The sequence below is a fragment of the Melanerpes formicivorus genome, unplaced genomic scaffold, assembly GCF_026170545.1.
Source record: "Melanerpes formicivorus ecotype bairdi unplaced genomic scaffold, bMelFor1.0.p_v2 SCAF_47, whole genome shotgun sequence".
Lineage (NCBI taxonomy): Eukaryota > Metazoa > Chordata > Aves > Piciformes > Picidae > Melanerpes > Melanerpes formicivorus.
The window spans coordinates 5,091,436-5,099,593 of NW_027142399.1; the positions used below are offsets into that span (position 1 = coordinate 5,091,436).

At 57.5% G+C, this 8,158-nt stretch overlaps 1 long non-coding RNA gene across 1 annotated transcript; it reads right to left on the reverse strand.

Annotated features, from left to right (window-relative positions):
• Positions 1 to 5,500: 5,500 nt before the first annotated feature.
• On the reverse strand, positions 5,501 to 7,032 carry LOC137451944 (uncharacterized). Its single transcript, XR_010989924.1, has 4 exons — positions 6,951 to 7,032; positions 6,514 to 6,607; positions 5,653 to 5,710; positions 5,501 to 5,534 (listed from the first exon to the last, which is right to left on the reverse strand). It is a non-coding gene; the product is annotated as an uncharacterized lncRNA (long non-coding RNA).
• Positions 7,033 to 8,158: the final 1,126 nt, after the last annotated feature.

The following is an 8,158-nucleotide window of genomic DNA, read 5'->3' on the forward strand; positions in this document are numbered from 1 at the left end:
AAGGATAGATGGATGGACAAGGAGACAATGGAGAAAGTGTGATAATGGATGGGTGCACTTCTGCCCTGCTGAGGACAAATCTGCTGATGTGTCCTCAAGCCTGGCTGCTGCTTAGGAGCTGGTGGTGCTGCCTGTGGAGGACCAACTCTCACAGCAGGTCACCAGGAAAGCTGGGAGCAGGACCTCCACCAGCTGAGCTCTGGCTCCTCTGCTGCAGCACAGCCATGGCCAGCACCTACCTCAGTTTAAGAAGGACACTGAGACATCTGAATGTGCCCAAAGAAGGGCAACAAAGCTGGGGAGGGGTCTGGAGCACAGCCCTGTGAGGAGAGGCTGAGGGAGCTGGGGTTGCTTAGCCTGGAGAAGAAGAGGCTCAGGGGAGACCTCCTTGCTCTCTCCAACTGCCTGAAGGGAGGTTGTAGCCACGTGGGGGTTGGTCTCTTCTCCCAGGCACCCAGCAGCAGAACAAGAGGACACAGTCTCAAGCTGTGCCAGAAGAGGTTTAGGCTGGAGGTGAGGAGAAAGGTCTTCCCAGCAAGAGGAATTGGCCATTGGAATGTGCTGCCCAGGGAGGTGGTGGAGTCCCCATCCCTGGAGGTGTTCAAGAGGGGATTGGATGTGGGACCTGGAGCCATGGTTTAGTTGTCAGGAGGTGTTAGGTGTTAGGTAATAGGTTTCACTTGATGATCTCTGAGGTCTTTTTCAGCCTGATTGATTCTATGATTCTCTGATTTGCTCCCAACACAGTGATGTGCCTGCCTGAGGCTGCCAAACCAGGGCAGACCCAGATCCACAGCCTGGCTGCAGATGACATCCTGGGGCTGTGTGCTCTCACATGCACACCTAGCAGCCTGCAGCCACCCCCCTGCTTACCTCTCCATGGCCCAAGACACCGTTCCTGAGCATCCATGCTCCAAGACTTCATCTATGAGCATCCTTGATGTCATCCTTGATGTCATCCTTGATGTCACCAAACCCAGTTCATAGTATCATAGTATGATTCAGGGTTGGAAGGGACCACAAGGATCAGCCAGTTCCAACCCCCCTGCCATGGGCAGGGACACCCCACACTACATCAGCCTGGCCACAGCCTCAGCCAGCCTGGCTGCAAACACCTCCAGGGACAGGGCCCCAACCACCTCCCTGCACAACCCATTCCAGGGCTTCACCACTCTCATGGGGAAGAACTTCCTCCTCCCCTCCAGCCTCAATCTCCCCACCTCCAGCTTCATTCCATTCCCCCTAGTCCTAGCACTGCCTGAGATCCTGAGCAGTCCCTCCCCAGCCTTCTTGGAGCCCCCTTCAGATCCTGGAAGGCCACAATGAGGTCACCTGGGAGCCTTCTCTTCTCCAGACTGACCAGCCACAGTTACCCCCTCTGTGAACCATTCCCAGGCTCCTGCCCCCCCCCCCCCAGAAGCACTCTCAGCAGAGCTTGGTCTCTCTTCAGCAGCTCTCAGCTTTGTGATTCCATCCTGCAAGCGGAGAAGCCCAAAGGGACCTCTTGGCTACGGCTGGGGGAAACATTGTCCGACTGAACCGCCCAGGCTGGTTTCCCTTCCTTGCTGCAGCTGCCCAAGCTTGAAAGAAAAGAGGAAAGGCAAATAAATCAATAAGACATGAAGATAAATTTGCTTTCCAACACTTGCAGGTTGCAGCCGGTTCCTCCGGACGCGCCGTGGAGGCTGCATAATTCATAGGCTCACCCAGGGTATGCAAATGGGGCAGCTCCCAGCAGGCTGGCCCAGGCTGGCCCAGCTGCCCCCCTGCCAGCAGGCACCATGTCAGGCACAGACAGCAGCCAAGGTGGCCTCAGCAACGTGCTGAGCGGCACCAGCATTCGTCACGCGCAGTGCTGGGCTGTGGAGCTGTGGTGAAGGGTCCTGGGCACAAGACCTGTGAGGATTGGCTGAGGGAGCTGGGGATTGGACAGGGCCTTGAGCATCCTGGTTTAGAGGGAGGCATCCCTGACCATGGCAGGGGGTTGGAACTGGATGATCCTTAAGGTCCCTTCCAACCAAACCCATGGCAGGGGGTTGGAACTGGATCATCCTTAAGGTCCCTTCCAACCCAAACCCATGACAAGGGGCTTGGAACTGGATGATCTTTAAGGTCCCTTCCATCCCAAACCCATGGCAGGGGGTTGGAACTGGTTGATCCTTATGGTCCCTTCCAACCCAAACCCATGGCAGGGGGGAGAACTGGATGATCCTTAGGGTCCCTTCCAACCCAAACCCATGGCAGGGGACTGGAACTCGATGATCTTTAAGGTCCCTTCCAATTCAAACCCATGGCAGGGGGGGAGAAATGGATGATCTTTAAGGTCCCTCCAACCCAAACCCATGGCAGGGAGTTGGAACTGGATGCTCCTTACGGTCCCTTCCAACCCAAACCCATGGCAAGGGGTTGGAACTGGATGCTCCTTAAGGTCCCTTCCAACCCAAACCCATGGCAGGGGGTTGGATCTGGGTGATCCTTAAGGTCCCTTCCAACCAAACCTATGGCAGGGGGTTGAAACCCGATGATCCTTAGGGTCTCTTCCATCCCAAACCCATGGCAGGGGGTTGGAATTGGATGATCCTTAAGGTCCCTTCCAACCCAATCCATTCTAGGATCCTGCCTTGTGGAATCACAGGTTGGTCAAGAAGGCCTGACCCAGCCCTAGGGTGGTCTCTATGTGAGCGTCCTCCTCCAGATTCCCTCCTGTATTCCCCAGGAGAAACACACAGAGGGTGAGACCATGGCAGGAGGAAAAAATTAGGGGGGGGGGGGGGTGGTGTGGTGGAAATAAAGAAGTAATAATTAACAACAACAACAAACCAATGATCAATGGAACTGAGGTGTCTGCTGGACAGCCAGGCTGGAAATCAAAGTGTGAACTCCAACCACCCCTGCAAGAGGCAGGGAAAATGTTTAATCTTGGAAATTGGCAAAAGATTTGAGATAGCTGGAGAACAATCAGCGCTTCCCTTCATGCCTGCAGGAACTGACAAACTTTGCATAAACAATTTCCCTTCCCTCTGATCTGGGAAGGCAGCCACTGAGCAACGGGGAGAGGCCAGAGCCCCTCCCCAGGGTCCTGCCCCGCAGCCAGCCTGGAGAAAGCCAACAGCCAGGAGGACCCCTTGGGAGATGACATCAGCAGCCCAGGAGCAGGGGGTGACAGGATGGGAGAAGGGTCAGCAGCAGCATCCCCTGAGCTCAGATTGAGGCCCCTGAGCCGCTTCCTAATCAGCAGCCCTCAACCCAGCCACCCCGAAGCCTGTGGGCAAACCTATTTCCCTGCCAGGTTAAATGCCATCCATATAAAGCATGAGAAAGGGGAGGTGGGGGGGGGGGGGGATTAAAATCATCATGTCCCACGGGCAAGCCCCTGCAGATGTGCACCAGCCCTGTGTGGCACCAGCATATTAATGGGCTGGAGGATGCTGTGTGCCTCAGCCAGGCACCAGCTCCAGCCCAGGAGAAAGATACCAGGAGCTCAATTTGTGTTTGCCTGAGCCAAGGAGAAAATCTAATTAAACATGGCGTAGGGGCTTGGAGAAGCTGGGGATGGGGCTGGAATATAAAGCATGGCTGCTTCCTGCAGATCAGAGGGCAATATTAATAAACCCAGGGAGGGGGGACTGGAGGATCAGCTCTGGTAATATCGATAAATGCAAAGCAAAGACGAAGCAGCTGGGGGATATTGGATGCTAATGCTGATAAAAACCCAGCGGGGACCTCCTGCAGAGCAGGCTGCTGTCCTGCCGGGGTCAGCACCACGGCCATCTCTCTGCTCCCTGCCACAGCAACCCCAAACGGCTCCACAGTTTGGCACGGGGAGGATGTTGGCCTGAGGGGCTGCTAACACCACTGCTGTGCCCCCACACTTGCAGCACCAGGGCAGCACCAGGGCTGCCCTGCGCTCGCCAGAGCCAGGGGATGGCAGAGAGGAGCTGCCAAGGCACGGCGTCTGGGAGATGCTGGGCTAGGAGCTGGGGGTGCACAGGGGATGGGGAGCAGGGACAGCAATGGACGGGGGCTGTGTGGGAGAGCAAAGTGGGGGCAAGTGGGGGCACACAGCACCCAAGATGCTCACCTCTTGCTCCATGCAGGGCTGGGGCTGAAGGTAGAAGTCAGGAGAACAGTATGGAGGGGATGGCAGCATCCCCAGCCCTGCGCCTCCCCCAGCCCTGCGCCTCCCCAGCCCTGCGTCTCCCCAACTCTTCACCTCCCCCAGCTCTGCGCCTCCCCCAGCTGCCTGCAGTCTGTCACCTTGATGAAGGTTTGTTTTCTCCCACCCTTAGCTCCTTCATCCTGGTGCAACCAGAACAGGATGAAGGAGGGAAAGTGCCCGTGGCTCTAGCAGCAAGGATGGAGATCCCAGCTGAGGTTTTGGACAACCTCTCTTGGAGCTGGGGAGCTGGCAGTGAAGGCACAACTCAGCTAGCACAAAGCTGCTCTCCACACTGCAAGGGACCTCCCTCACCTCCTGCCCAGCTTTTCCCCATGCTGTCCTGAGCACCACACAACTCTCATTTCCCAGGGGGGAGGTGCAAGGCGCTGGGGAACACCCCCGGCCCCTGATAAAGATCACCAAGCCCCAGCTGCCTTGTCAGCTAGGACACGGAAAACTGAGGGTAGGGAGCAGGACTGGGACCTCTTAGAGCCTGCCTTGGGGGTTTGGCTTAGAGCCACCCCCTCCCAAATGCAGCACAGCTCCCCAGCACCCTTGGGGTGTCGAGGATGCAGCTCAGGGTGTGCAGCGTTGCTGGGTACCAGCTCTGAGCTTCCCAGTTAAGCCCCCTGAGCAGGCAGGGATGCAGAGGAAGGTCACTTCCACAGCCCCCACCTGGGGCTGCTTAGCCTGGAGAAGAGGAGCCTGAGAGGAGAGCTTGTTAATGTCTATAAATATCTGAAGGGTGGGGGGCAAGAAGAAGAGGCCAGGCTCTTGTCAGTGGTGTCCTGTGGTGGGGCAATGGACACAAACAGGAACCCAGGAGGTTCCACCTCAGCATGAGGAGAAACTTTTTTGCCGTGAGGGTGCTGGAGCCCTGCAGCAGGCTGCCCAGAGAGGCTGTGGAGTCTCCTTCTCTGGAGACTTTCATGACCTGTCCCTTCCCACAGCCCCAAAACCCGGGGCAGGGAGGTTTGGGGGTGGCAAGAGCGAGGGGATCTCAGCAGCGGGGTGGGGGCAGCAGGGACCGCTCAAGGGAAAGGCAGATGCACGAAAACATCCTGCCCCTCCATCCCAGCCCCACAGGGGGATACTCAGAGGGGAGCGATGCTGGAGGTGGTCAGGGCGGCCTCTTCTCCCCGGTTCGCTGTTCCTTCACCTCCGGCGGTGCTGCGAGCTGCCAAGCCGGCACCGCCACCTCGCGGCACGGCCACCAGCCAGGCTGGGGACACCGCAGCACCGCGCACCGCAGGGTCCCGCGCAAGGCACAAGCTCTGATGCTGAACACGGATTTTATTAGCAGAGGAGGTGCTTCCAGATGAACGAGCACCAAACTTCAAAGGCACCGGTACAGAGGAATGGAGAGCAGCTCAACCTGGAGGAAAAAGGATGAGAAAGGGAAGCTGCAGCAGCAGGTGGCCCCAAAGGAGACAGTGAAGGATAGGGCTCCTTGTCCAGCCTTGCTTCATCAGACAGGGTTGGGGCTCTCTTACCTCCTAGTTCTCACTCAAAAGTAGCATCTGCAAATCTGATTCTGGCCTGGTGAACCTGCTGGGAGGTGATGCAGCAAGCCAAGGTTAGGGGGTACACAGGAAGGTTAGAAGGTGCTCTGCTTCCCACCAGGATCAACCAACCCTCTCTCCTTGCAGGGGATGGGGTGTGAAGCCCACAGGCTTTCACTCCCAGGAGCAGGGTGAGTGGGAGCCTGAGCTGCAACCTGCCAAGGGCCAGCAAGCCAGAGCACGTGGGGAATCTGGGTGAGAGGAGCCCTGGGGGACATGGCAGCCCCACCAAGGTGGTGAAGGATGCTCAGAGGTTCCCATCTGCTGCAGCTCTTCCTGCACCACTTTGTCTCTCAGCATGCAGCAGACCCAGCTCTGGCTGCAAGCATCATGCTGGTTCCCTCAGGTGTTGCAGCTGCCACCACCAAGCTCCCCAGCCCAGCAGCTGGCACTTCCAGCCCCATTCCCAGCCAGTCCCAGTGGGCACCACGGGGCTTTAATTCAGCCTCAAGAGGCAGAGTGTGGCTCTGCCCTCCAGGAAGGAGTGGCTGAGTGACCATCACAGTGGGTGTGCAATGGGAGTCACATTGTCCTGCCAATAGCAGAGGGGGGTGAGGTGTTCAGGGCAGGAGGACCCATGGGATGGGGAGACCCTGGGCAAGGCATGGTGACAGGGTGGCCGAAGCTGGCTGCCTCCAAGGGTGCAGATGGGAAGGTTTCTTAGCCAAGGCTGTATCTAATGCCAGACCATCACCCAGGACTCCATCCCCGGCATCTGCCAAGATCCCAGACACTGCTCTGGGGCACAGCCACCCTCAGAAGATGGATCCCAATCTGTGGGCTCACACTCACTGCCAGAGCTGCCGGAGGACTCCCCAAGGGCATCGACCACTGCGTTGCGCCGGACTCTCCTGATGAGGAAAGCCCGGAAGCCCCCCTCCTTCATCTGCAAAGGCAGCAAAGCCACTCTCAACCACAAGTACCCCACTGGGAGGACCTTCCATTCCATCCCACCCCATCCCAACCCTGCCTTGGCATGAAATCCTGGGAAAGCCTCCCTGGATTTCAATCCCAGGCTCCCCTAGGGGAGCATTCACACGCCTCAGCTGCACCTCACGCAGCTGCTGCTCCATCAGTGGCGCTGTCCCCACCTCCACCGCAGGAATAGCCTGGAAGGGAGGTGGCTGGTGAGCCCCCATCCTGGCCAGCACCCCTGGCAGCAGAGGAAACTTGCTGCCAAGCCCCCAGTGAAGGCCTTTTCCCATCCCACTGCTTCTTGAGGCACTTACACAGGGGAAGAGCACGATGATGAATTTCGGTATGAGGAGGTACACCAGCCACGTGGAGATGATCATCCTGGCTGCTCCGTGGTGCCACTGCCAACGTCCTGGGCCTGGCAGACTATTGAGTCAGAGCCAGAACTGCTACCATGGCACCCGTGTCCCAGCACAGGGCTCCCATAGCAACAGGGACAAGGGAGCCTGGAGCAGCCTGGGCTAGTGGGAGGTGTCCCTGTCCACGGCAGGGGGATTGGAACTGGGTGACCTTTAAGGTCTTCTCCAACCCAAACCATTCGATAATGCTGTGATTCTATGGAAGGGCAAATCCCAAAGGAGCAAAACCTAATTCAGGGCACCCATGGGAGCCAAGACTGTGGCACCCAGCTGTGGGGCAGGGCACAACCCTTAGAGGGTTTTTCATAAGCCATCCTGTGAGCATGGCTGAAGAGGATAGCAAAGGGCAAGTGTGGCTGGAGACACCACCCTCAAGAAGCCCTCTGTGGCTGTGTAGCTCAGAGACTGAAAAGGACATACCCTGGGGCACACTGAAGTATTGAAGGGTCTTTTTTTCACCCCACACACCCTCCCACATCCCAAGGGAGATGGAGGTGGCTGAAGAGGATAGCAAAGGGCAAGAAGTGTGGCTGAAGGCTGGAGGCACCACCCAAGTCCTGTGTGCCTGCATAGCTCAGAGACCCAGCAGGACACGTCCTGGGGCACCCCAAGGCATGGAAACACAGGATCACAGGATCAGAGGATGTTAGGGGTTGGAAGGGACCTCCAGAGATCATCAAGCCCAACCCCCCTGCCAGAGCAGGACCACACAACCTGGCACAGGTCATATAGGAACACATCCAGATGGGCCTTGAAAGTCTCCAGAGGAGACTCCACAACCTCTCTGGGCAGCCTGCTCCAGGACTCTGTGACCCTTACAGTCAAGAATCATAGAATCCACAAGGTTGGAAAAGACCTCAGAGATCATCAAGTCCAACCTGTCACCCAACACCTCATGACTACTAAACCATGGCTCCAAGTGCCACATCCAATCCCCTCTTGAACACCTCCAGGGATGGGGACTCCACCACCTCCCTGGGCAGCACATCCCAATGGCCAATAGCTCTCTCTGGGAAGAACTTCCTCCTCACCTCCAGCCTAAACTTCCCCTGGCACAGCTTGAGACTGTGTCCTCTTGTTTTGGTGCTGGTTGTCTGGGAGAA